The sequence below is a fragment of the Cyprinodon variegatus genome, unplaced genomic scaffold (assembly GCF_000732505.1).
Source record: "Cyprinodon variegatus isolate N-32 unplaced genomic scaffold, C_variegatus-1.0 Scaffold944, whole genome shotgun sequence".
Taxonomy (NCBI): domain Eukaryota; kingdom Metazoa; phylum Chordata; class Actinopteri; order Cyprinodontiformes; family Cyprinodontidae; genus Cyprinodon; species Cyprinodon variegatus.
Window position 1 is genome coordinate 121,922 of NW_015151397.1, and position 13,194 is coordinate 135,115.

Genomic DNA, 13,194 nt, shown 5'->3' on the forward strand with positions numbered 1-13,194 from the left:
AATATGAAACATCCCAGACAGCTGAGCCAAAACCATTTGAAAGAGAAGCAGCTTCAGAGCCTGAAAGATTACTGCTCGCTTGATTTGTCCTGTAAAACCCCTTTCCGACAAATGAAAACAACAGCTTTGTCTTTTTAACAAAGCATTGGAGACACAGAAAGGCCAGCTCTGATAGTCAAGTGCAAGAATGTGTTTGTATTTCTATCATCTATCTTCTGGGTTTTGGCCACACAATAAACCACACACACACACAGCAGTCAGCAGTTCTGGGAATCCACTGCTGTGGTTAGTAGATATAATAATCTATCAGCAGTATCTTCAACCAGCTTGACCAGAAGCTTTCAGCAAGGCATCGGCTGCTTATTACTCATCACCGCAATTGCTTTCTCCTTCCTTTTGGAGAGCACTCACTGATGAAATATGTGGAATAATCTCCTTTACATCCTACATTCATAAAAGCCCAGGTTTCGAGGTTCACATCTTAAGGTTTACATCTATTATTATTATCAATATGACTGATGGAAATTTAAAAAAACACATTTTAGACACAATTACATAACAAATTATAAAACTGAAATGGTAAATAACCTTCAATATGGTATTTGAAGGTAATCATTTTGAATACAAGTAATAGAGATATTCATAATAAATACAGTAAAGTGGAACCAGAGTTCAGATGAAGCTAGTTTGACAGATTAAATGTATCCTCTGAAAATAACCTTGTATTAAACTTAATTTATACTGAGCTCATATTTCTAATAAATATACATGACGTGTTCTACTTTATGAATTGAAAAACTGAAATAAATTAAGCTTCAGTCTTGTTTTATTTATTGAACATAACTCAATATGTGCAGCACCAGTGAATGAAAACAAATTACAGGTTGTGGTGAAAGATCAACAAAATCTGAGGGAAACTTGTTTCTTTCAAAGCAAAAACAGAGCAAATAGTTAAACTGTGTTGAGAGAAACGAGGCATTCTCCAAACAGCAAATCATTGCATAATTTATATTGTTCTCTGGTTTTATTGGGCATCAATTACTGTGTTGAGATTTGGGGCAGGGAGCACAAAAAAAGCTCTCTACAGCCACTCTGCACATCACAAAAACCAGAGTTAACAGGTTAGGATATCTGTAGTCAATTATAATGAAATTCATGAACTGATTTCCTTCAAGGTCAATTGAAGTTCTCCTTGATCTTTTAAATAAAGCTACAACAGCCCCATATCAGATGCTGATTACATCCTATAATTATCATCTTGTCAATGTTTTATGACTTAGATGTATTATGAACAAGGACTATTGTCTAAATATGTGTAGAAAACAGCAGATATGAAATGAAAAATTACTTTTAAAATGAGTTTTATAAAGCACTAGTTGGGTCATTTTAAACATGAGGAATGTGGTAACACTGAATGTAGATTATGATTTAATAAAACATTGTTAAACTCTACAATATATAAATAGTTGTATTAAAAAGATAGGTCACTCTGATTGGTAGATCAGCAGTTTGTGATGACTCCTTCCCTGGAAGCTGCTGGCCTCCACATCACCCTAGATCGAGAAGCCAGAAACAGGACCAGTCACCCTGCTGATGTGACTGAATACTTTATGTTTTCTATAAGCTTTTTCAACAACTGAAGGCATGCAATGAGATAAATCAGTACCATTAAGCTTCAAGTCTATGACTGGCCTTCAGCAAAGATGAAAAATAGGACATTGACCTAAAAGACAATTAAAGAACCATAGGAAAGAGCTATGGATAACTGATAAAAAAGAAAATGTAGCTTCAAGACATTCAATTCAACACCTTTTTTTATTCTTGTAATAGGTATTTTAAACCTACACTTGAAAGATGTGGTGTGACAGATGGGGATGTGGTGAACTAGTGGGTTAGAGCAGTGCACCTACAAGGACCCAGTTTGATCCCCACAGCCTGCAGTCTGGGTCCCTGAGCAAAACCTTTAACCCCATTCTGCTCCCTGGTCACCGCACAGTGGCAGCCCACTGTTCACCAAAGGATGGGTTAAATGCAGAGGGGAATTTCTCCACTGCAAGATCAATAAAGTTCAATTATTATTATTATTAGATACCTTTATTAATATTTGCTCCTATGAAATGAAAGCTGATCAACATTAGGTTAAATTACGGCACCCGAAAATAATCTTAACACCAAAATAATTTATATCCCTAGAAAATTGAGGAATAAATATTAGAAAAATTGCAAAACACGATTCACTTTTATAATCTAAATAAAGATTTCTCTATCTATAGATTATTCAAAAAGTTGTGCTTAGTGTGAGTATCATTACATTGATGTTAGAGAACAAGTTTACTATATAAAATATAGGTCAATGAACATATTAAACATATTAAAGGTAGGCTTCGAAATATAAAAAAAAAACAGTAAAACAGGCAGTAAATAATTAAGCCCTGAGTCAAAACTTCCAGCACTGTTTAAAAAGTGTCAGTAGGTTGTTTTTTTTCTTCGCATTCAGTGTATTTTGATATAATACCAGACTGACCTGATGACTTTCCTCTATCTTATGTATGACACATTCTGTATTGTTCAGGGTTTCTGCCATAGGCTGTTAAAAAGCTTGAACGTATTTTTGCTAATAACTATTTGTCAAGCAGACTTATAACAAACTCTGTTGAAAATGCATTTCATTACGACTCTATACGTACCTGACATTAAGTCTTCATTCAGTCCCTAATACATTATGCACTACAAGTGCCATTAACAAGAACAGACAAGAGAAATAGGAAGACAAAACATTGCACTGCATCCAAATGTTGTTTTCAGCATTAATTGGTTGAACACGGAGGAAGTACATTTACATTTTAAATTGAACATTGTCTTTCAAATCAGTCGGAAGAGCATTCAATAGCGTGATTATGCCGAGTGAATCCGTGTCATAAACACTCAGGGCCATTCCACTTTGTAAGAAAACGGTGTATGTGTTACCACAGCAATGAGTGACAGACTGAATCATGCACATTTTCTATGGAGGTGTTGAGAGCCGGGATGGCTGTACTTTAACAACAGTGACAGTGGCTGCTCTGGCACGTAAACAAAACACTACAATTGATGCGTTTGGCTATTTTTCACCACTGAATCTCCACAAGCATGGAGGAAATGTATATTTATAAATCCTTTAAGCACCACATACGACATCACACGTCTTTAATTTACAAAAGATTATATTTAAAAGAGGAACAAGCTGTACATGCATGTCTTAGAGATTGACTTAATGTAAAACTTTGTTTAACATGCAGCAGGTATTTACATGTAAGGTGATGGGCACTGAAGAAATCCCCTTTAATGCCTTTTTTCCTGTATCCACCTTGCCGTTTAAAATCCCTCGTTCTGTGGATAAATGAATAGTTTTTAATCCCATTCTGGAATGTTTGTGAGGTTACAAAAAAAAAAGCATTTTGCTATTTATTTTGAAGCATGTATTTTTGTCAATTCAAAGCAGGTAGCTTTCGTTTAATAGAAATCAACCTTTTTTGTTGTTGTTGCATAAAACTGAGTTTAAAATAAATTGTTTTTAGGAACTAACTCGCTGTAAAAGAAGAGGGAGTGTAGAAAATGTTGGGATAACATTTCATTTTAAAGCTGCGTTCCAAAAGAAGAGGTGAGAAAACAGCTCCATCAGCTCTCATTCACTGTGGAGAGAATTATGTAAACTAAACTGGAAAAACACCCCAGAAATAAGAAAAACACACTGCAGTTTGGTTTGGAACATCTGATTATACTGTTGCTGCATTAAAGAGTCCACAGGCCCATACAAACTCCTACACAAATACACATTTATACAAGCAGATATACCTGCATACAAATTGCTGGGTTCCTATTGTTATGATTGGAGACCAGTTCCACATGAACTACTGCAACAGAAAGTTTCAGTAATGAGGTGCAACTGCAATTAAGGAGAGATAAAGCTTGAAAACATTCAAACAGAGACTTTATAAAGCCCAAACATCTGTCTATGTGCTCAAACTCTGTAACCTTGCAGGTTCTGTTACAAATTTGAGGAGTATTCCTTTTGTCCGGCACCATATGGTGTCATCAAAGCTCAGCTCGCTTTCTCATAACGTCACCCGCCCACCCGTACTTATAGCATCTGGTGCAGCCAATTCTCTGGTACCAGAAATCCTTCTAAAATGATAAGCAATGTTTTAATATGCAAGGGTGGCAGGCAAACCGCTGTGGTTCTCAGCTGCACATGTTTTCTGATGCTTGCATGTGAAATATTTGGAAATATTGTAGTAGAATTATTCACATTCCAATTTAAAAAAACTGAACTCCTATACTGTAAACTAGCATCATCTTAATTTTTACATTTTGCAATTAGGAACATGATCATGAGGCTGACTAATATCTTTGATATACTTTTGTGTTGGGAAAAATCTTTCCTTTATTTTCCTTCATATCAAATCTTAGAATTACATTCTTTAATCATGAAATTTTGAAAACTGTCAGGTTATACATATAATAACATTTTAATTTTTAAACCTAGCCCTCATTTAAATGTACCCTGTTGGGATTTTTGCTTAACAAAACATACTAGATTAAGTTTAAAGCTCACAAAGGGGTTAGAGTGATTCATTGTTAAACACCATAAGGCTTCCTTTTGTAATGATTTAAATGTGATTATGTTAATAAGAATTTTATTGATAAACAATTTACTTTGGATAACAAAACAAATCTGTAAATGTAATGCTGGGAAACTGGCTTATGGTTCCAAATGGACCATATTCAGCTCTTTCTTGGCAGCACCGGCGAGCAAAAGATGGTTGCAAAATCATTGAAAAGACGACAAGATTTATGTCAAAATGAAATCTACATTTGGTTGAAAAGTCGTCATTTTCAGATCATTGAAAAGATGTATAAAACTCAGTTCGCTACGTATTTTCAATGATCTGAAAATTATGACTATAGGGAGAAGACTTAGAGACTGTTAAATATCAGAAGTCTGAAAAAGTATTCAGATCAATTCTTAAATATTTAAACAAGGGGTCACCGAGCTTCACTTTTCAGGTGATATTATTTTGGCAGTTTGTAATTTTCCATATTTTGTTGCTTCCTTCTTTTCAGTGTATTTTTTTACTACCAGTTTTTTATTGTCATTACACTTTCACAAGTACAGAGCAACAAAATTTGCTTTCTGCATTTAACCCATCCCATTGGGATGCAGTGGGTTGGTCTTTGCTCAGGGAGCCAGAGTGGCAGTCTTCTATGCCCTCACCCCTAGCCCACCACTCCCCCAACCATACTGGTGGATGTTTTGCAGAGTTGGGATGTTTTGTAAAGTTGGAAACTGATTGATGTGAGCGGGAGCCGGCTTATAAAGAAAGGAAGTCTGACTAAATTACAGCAAAGTCGCTCTGTTTCATCTTTTCCAATATTCACCCTCTGTCTGTCATGGAATAATGCAGGATTTGGAAGATGTTGGACACCTTTAAAATTTTCAGACTTAAGATAGGGGCGGAAGAAACTAATATTTACTTTTATTAATCTAACCATATTCATCACTAATGTAAGATGGTACAGAGAACTTCAAATGCTAACTCCAAATAATTTAGCTTTTTTTTTTTTTTTACTAATAAATCCAGCTTTATAGTTCATCCTTTCATGCACACAGTGTGACATTATTTCTGCTTTTAGTTTAATAATCAGCAGCCTTTTTAAGGCTGATTCGATGTCTTTATAAAGAATTTCTACAAGAGACATTTGAATGACTAATTATTGGTATTGATCAGAGAAAATTGCCCACAAATTATTTTTAGGACTGAAGCTATAATTTTGTTTAAACAATTTTTGGATAAAATTTTAAATGTTATCATCAGCAAACATGGAAAACTATTCCATAAAAAATGTAAATAAAAAACACTAGGAATCTTGCTTTTACTGCTATCAAAACAAACAGTCACAACCCTACATGATTTAAGGATTTAGTTCTAATGTGAAGTCTGGAACAGTGTTTTATCACAGAAACAATTTGTCATTAAGAATCACCTAGTTTTGTTTCAGCTAAATACTTGCTTTCAAATAGCTCATCATCTCACGTGCCGTATTCCATGCCATGCAGACCATGTTCAGATTTGCTTTCTGCATAATCACCGTGTGCACACAAACAGGCCAAAGATGAAGCGGATGAAGGGGGAGGCTTCAGCAAGCTGACAAGCAGAAGATTAATCCATCTTTCCCAACCAGTCCCTCTCATTCCCTTCCCTCCTCCCGTTTCTTCTTCCAGCCTCATTGTTTTCAATAAAGTGTCAAGACTGGCCATTTTATAATCACATTTGCGACTTGGGATCTGGGATTCAGATGCAATCAATGTCTATTAGAATCACTGTGTTATTGATTGAAAGTGGAGAAATGGTGTGAGCAATCTCTCCCATATTCATCCTCACGCATCTTCCTCATTTATATGGAACAAGTATTTACTGAGAGCAATGCTGGTTACATTCCTGCGCGCAAGTTCCTGGTGCTTTAGCTACAATTGTTTTGAAAGTGATAACAAAACCATAAATGATACTGTAAGAGAACAGCTAAAAAAAAAACAGACTTTTGGAGTACAGGGTAAAACGAAATGTTATTTCCCAGTAGAATATGCTAAAATAATCAAGAAACCTTCAAAAATGCATTTGAGACATACAGTATGATCTGACCAAATAAATAACACCTATGTATATACTGTGCATAGAAGGTATTTAAAATTGTTTAGTCAAACACTGAAAATTTGCAAAGTGAGTAGCTTAATTAGCAATCTGGATCTTTAAAATTAACAACAAAAAATAATTGGATGATGCCTGTTGGATCGGGGATCCTTTCATCATCAAACCAACTGTCTGGAAAAGGCGTCTCAAATTCAAATCCTACTTTTAGATGTCCTTTCCACTACACACCTAAATCACACGACTAAACCAGCTCACTAGTGTACAGTAAGCTCTAAAGAGCTCTGTTAATGAGTTTATATTAGAGTCAGACGTTTTAGGGCAGAGAGAAATCTGAAAGTTGAAGGACACTGTTCCTCTGGGATTCCAGTTTGAGACCACTGGTCTAGAGCACCTAGTTGATATAAATATGTTGTTTGGTGCAAATGTGGGTGAACTTTTTCACTAAGACTGAAACAATTAATTGTGGTTAATCGATTATTGAAATAAGGGTCAACTAATTTAATAATCGATTAATCGTTAACTGGAATATAGAGACTCTAAAATGTGTCTTTAGTTGACAGAGCGACCCACTTTGAGCAGCAGTTATACAAAAATAAAAAATAAAAACATGCAAACATTTGCGTTTCAGATAACTTTTTCGACGGTCAATCTGCTCTATCCAGAACTCCTCACATAGAAAAGTTTTAGTTTCTATCCATTTTCCGTCATGCTCATTCCAAGCGCTGGTGCCTATCTCCAGCTGTCTACAGGTGAGAGGCAGGGTCCACCCTGGACAGGTTGCCAGTCAATGGCAGGGCAACACAGAGACAAACAACCATTCTCACACACACTCACACCAGGAGACTTTGGAGAAGCCAATTAACTTAAGAGTCATCATGATCAGGCAGGATTACTAGCCCAAATGCAGAACTCTCAGACACAGAGGCAGGATAAAAGTCCAATAGTTTATTGGATGCAGACAGGGTTCTGCCCTGGAGGCAGAGAGGACAAGGCAGGTTAGGTTCAGGTACAGGTTCACGGAGTCAGAACAGGCAGGATGGCTCAGGCTTGCTAACCACAACAGGGAACAAAGTCAGTTCAAAGTCAACAATCCGGCTCAGAGTGGAGCTCTCCTCCAGCTTAAGTAGGGAGAGCTTAATGAGCAGATGGGGATCAGCCGCTTCAAATGAGCACCAGCTCTCAGGAGAGGATCCACGGCGCCCTCTGGTGGGCAAGCTTCTGGATCCCAACCGACAGCAGAACCCCTCAGAAAGGGATCCACATCGCCCTCTGGAGGGCAGAGTTCTAGATCCCAACAACCGTCATGTTTTTGACTGTGGGAGGAAGCCGGAGTAACCGGAGAGAACCCACACATGCTCAGGGAGAACATGCAACATGCAGAAAGACCCCAGGCTGGGAATCAAACCTGGAACCTTCTTGCTGCAAGGCAGCAGTGCTACAAACTGCAACACTGAGCTGCCCTCACCTGGTTTCATTTTATTAAAAGTTTTTATTTATGAAAACTTTTGCTATCAAATCATTTATCAAAAAAATAATTGTCAGATTAATCAACTTGCTACTTTTGACTATTAATGTTTTCTCTTTGTGCTGAAGTTACCTCAGATTTACCTGCTTATCGTTATAAGGAAAGATTTGTACTGGTTATTTTAAATCAATCATTGCTAAAAAAAAAAAAAAAACAACAACAACAACTCTGGCCACATGTAGGTTGGTAAAAAAAACCATTTGAAAAGTTAAACTTTTTAAGTTTAGGGATTTACTTATAGCTGTTCGTGGTTGGCACTGGAAGTAAAGGGAGAACCACTTGCATGTTCTTATTTACGCCACTTCCTGGACTTAAGGTGTAGTGCAGGTTCTCTCAGGCTTCCAGAGGAATGGGATGAATTACCCAGGATACTTGTTACCTGGGTAATACTAATTCTGGGGCTTTAACACTTAAGGCTTTCAGTGGAAGAAGGGCTAATGTAAATTATTTACAGCAACAAGTCCATGACTAACCATCCTTGTTAAAGCTTTTTTTAAAGTTTATATACATTTGGCAGCTGTGTTGTTGCTGAAATGGAAATGTTTTTAGACCAATTTAAGCAGCCACCAAAACTGCATCTTTTCTTGGGATTTCAATGCATTTTTTCTTGGCATTTTAGAGCAATTTCTGTAAGCCAGAGCAGAGGAAATACATCCAAAAGGTGGCAATTACAGGACCACTTCACACCTTACAGATATTGCTTCTTTATCTTACATCTGTTCTATGTTTGCTGATATAATCTTGAAACCTTTTAAGGTGTTTGTGGATTATTGTGTGGAATAGAGAGGAGAGAGAACACAAAGCTTTGTTAACAGAGTGCCTGATCATCACTCACCACACATAATAAATCTTCAGGTACGGAAGACTTTAATTACCTAACTAACCAGATATGGGGGCACAGCGAAAGAATGAGGCTCTGAGTGAGCAGCTTTCTGCCTGGAAGAAGTTAGAGTGAGAAAGGACAGGAAGTATCGGATGGTCGGTCCATTTAGTTTCACTTTAAGGAAGTGTGTGCATCAGCATATACAGTCATTACTTTATCAGGAAGGACTGTCACGACTTAAAAATTGCACACACTTACCTCAGTTATTTGGAGCACTGTTTAAAATGAAGGAAAAAGATCTAAAGAGTTTGTCTTGCAAGGATGAAAAGAAAGTTTGATTCTTTATTTTGTGTGTAAGGTTCTTCTTGTAGTTAGCTTTGATTAAGAGATTTAACCAAAGTCTATACTGTCCAGAACAAATTGTTTTAAAGTATAAATTTTTAGGAAATGTGGATATTTGGACACTTAGGCGTGTGCTTTTATTCATGCATTTGAACAATTTATTTTTTTTAAAGTTTATTTAAAAAAAACAAGAATTGGTTTATTTGAGAGTTTGGAATTATTGTAGATTTACTCTAATTCATACAAAGTAATAATAGTGTATACAAGCTCATAAACACCAGCCTTGCAGAAGCCAGATAGATACCTTGTAGTTTAATTTGAATTCTACACAGTATCAATCTGGTAAGCCTCCTGTAGAAAATGTTCATTATAGGGAGGGACATTCAGTACAATTATTTTGAGCTGATTGGGTACCTGGCCCCTTGGTCAAGTTTTTAGCCAATCACAGCACCAGTAGCAGCTATGATGTATCACATTCTTGATTTGTTTCATGGAGATAACTTATAAATCAATTCTTAGCTAATCTGGTTGGGAGGAACGCGCAAACATTTTTCCTATCCACAAAGGTAAAAACTGCTCCCATTTTGCTTGTTTATCAAAAAGAAATAGAGGGTATTACAGCTGAAACTGGGGTAGCCATGTTTGTTTTACATCAGCCTTCTGCTTCTGGTTGATGTGTTGATGTCACTGCATTTCACTGGTCTGAAACATTTCTCTATTGAGGCTCATGCATCTGTTCGAGAGTTTGTGACTTCCCAAATTTGGAGAGAATCATCTTGCCTGCAAGGTAACATAAACACATAGCACCACTGGTTTTTGGATAATTATTCCTACGTAATTCAGCACCAGTTTCAAAGTATATATGATGAATAGTCAGCAGGGCTGAAGTTAAAGTCATCCCAGGAGCTTAATATTAGCCTGCTTTGTTCTAATCATAGTATCACGAATCTTCAGGATTTATTTCTACTGTCGCTTTAAGGTGAAATTGAAGAATTTGGAGGTAATCATCCTGTATAATTTCATCAATTTTTGTTATGATATGCCAGTATTAACAGTAGCAGACAGCCCCACAGCATCACTCTACCAACACCATGTCTGATAGATTGTAATGTGCCTGGGGTAAAAAGACTCACAATGGCTCAAACACACTAATCACTGTTGCCAAATAGCACTGCATTAATTCTGACCATAAACCCTTTTGTGAAGTAGTCATTTAGTTTATGAATTTTTAAAACAGATGGTAAAGTTATAAATGAATGGATAAATGTATTTATTGTCACTATATACATATACAATGAGATTAGAGTAAAAAGGGCCAATATAGTGTAAGAAATACAATATAAATGCAGTATAAAATACATATGTGATATTCCCAACATTCTGTATACAACAAACAATAAGCACACAAACCAAACCATCATGAAAAGGCAATGCATATTGGAGTTCAGGGTGATGGTTGCTTTATAAAGAAGCTGTTTTTAAGTCTGTTTGTTTTATATCTGATGCACCTATAGAGCCTCCCTGATGGCAGCATGTGAAACAGGTTTAGACCAGGGAGGCACTAACAAACTTGATGAAGTGGTTGTTTGTTTTGGGCTGGACTGTAGTCATGGGTTTGGATGCAATACAGGATGGGGCTCAGTGCACAGCTCTGTGAGGAGTCAATGGTCAGCAGGTGTCAGGAGAGATGAGGGCCAAGGCTTACAGAAAGGGGTCGTTTGGTGACAAAGTCCTTCAACCAGGCACATGCAAGGAAGGCCGAGAATTAGGAGTACAGTGATTAATCTGTTTATGAGTTGATGAGTGGAGAGCAACAGCAATGGTGTCCTCTGTGGATTTAGAGTATTTGCACACAATGCAAACTGATGAGGGTGAAAGTCTTGGGGGATATGATTTTTGATGTGCTGTAGAACTAGTCTCTCCAAGCACTTCATAGTTATAGGATTCAATATCACCTGAGGGTAATTAGACTGACTTCTTTGGGAGAGACATTATACCTGGGATGACTGCCTGGGCCGAGGACAGGCCAAATATCTTGGTAAATATGGATGCATGACTAATATGGATGCATGTGTTGTTACTAGACAGATGCATCTCTACGCCCACCTTAGCTCCACAGTTTTCCACAGTCACATTCCTGTTGGAGAACCAGATAAAGTCCAGTACAGTTCCTGGAAATGTTTCCAGTGTTCAACTAAGTCCCATTCTGTCTGAATAAACCATTCCTTTAGTTTTTTCCAGTGCAGGCTCAGGCAATGTTGCAACAGTATTTCTGGATGGCCCAGCTCTGCATCTCAGGGTGTTGTTGATTGGGGAAAGTAGGACCGAAAAATGGTTGAACTGGCCAAAGGGTTGGGAGGGTGTGACTGCTGAGGTGGTGTAAACATGATTAAAAATGTTCTCTCTCCTTGGCCTTGTTAAAGTCTCCTGCAATAATGTGAACACCATTGGGGGGGGGGACATGCTGCTGCTCATTAATGGTGTCTAACAGGACAGTGAGCTCTATGTTTACACTGTGGTCAGGCGGTATGTAAACAGCTGTTACGAACACAACCTTTAGCTCTCCCGTTAAAAAAATCTGGCTGGGATATGTATTCTGTGTGAGCAGACCAATGTTTGTCTATAAGTGTCCAGTTGTTACAACAGTTTTCATAAACATATATACCTAGCCAACCCCCTCTGCTTTAACTTGATTCTGGAGTACTGTCGCAGCAGAACAGATTGCAATCTGCCAATCGCATGTCAACATTACTGGGTATTCCTGGAAAGCAGGTCTTGGAGACCAAAAAATGCAACAGTCCTGAACATAATCATTACCAATGAGCTGTAGTTACAAATACGGTAATCTATTTTATGCACCAGAGAACTGACAGTTGAGAGATCCAGGCTTAGAGGAGGTGGCTTGTGTTGCTGGTTCTTCAGCTTTAAAATGACACCGGACCAGAAGCTTTGTTAATGCTTCTTCTCTCTCCTCTGTCTCCTAAACACAATAATACAATGAGAGCCTGGCAGTCTCACTATTTTGTCAGGACACTTTCATTCCATTGATGTGTTCAAGCCACTTCCAGGGACATCAAAGATACAAAGGTGCTAGGGTAGGTTTTTCTTATTGGATGCCCAATTAATTTATTTTCATGTCCCATAGTTCAAACATGAGAATAAGTGGATGTTCCTGTAGGACAAGGAACTTAAGAATACATCAAAACTGATTTATGAAACCTTGAATTTAAATTAACTGCACCATCGGTGAAGAAAAATTACAAATAAAATGAAATTAATTTAAATCCTTATGGCATATACTTTAGTTTGTGTAGTTCAAAGCTTATATACATATTCATGACCCATAATTCTTTAAAGATTTTTGGAGCTTTTTTGTTATGTGATGATTCAACCCTAAAAAATTAGAAAGGAATATATCAGTTAAAGCTAAAAATTATGAGAAAATTCACTCTGATGATCAGTCACCCCAAACTTCTGACTGTAGAGTCTGCCTATGAACTCTACCACTATCTTAATGTTTAAATAGTTATTTTACTAATTTCTATAACTTAGAAGTAAAAGCAAAAAACTGTCCAGGTTGTCCAAATAACCAAACCTCACTTTCAACTGTTTGTTGGGAACCTAGAGACCTAGAGAGCACTTTCAGATATAGAAGCAGAAAAATGCATGTTTTCTTCTTTCTCTGTGTGTAAGTGTTAAGAAGTCCCAGGACAACTCATTAACTTTGCAGTCCTCCAATAGGAGAACAAGGAGAGCTGGGCAGTGCACTGCAGTCTGTACTCTACATGCCAGTCACACACACGGGTGTGTGAATG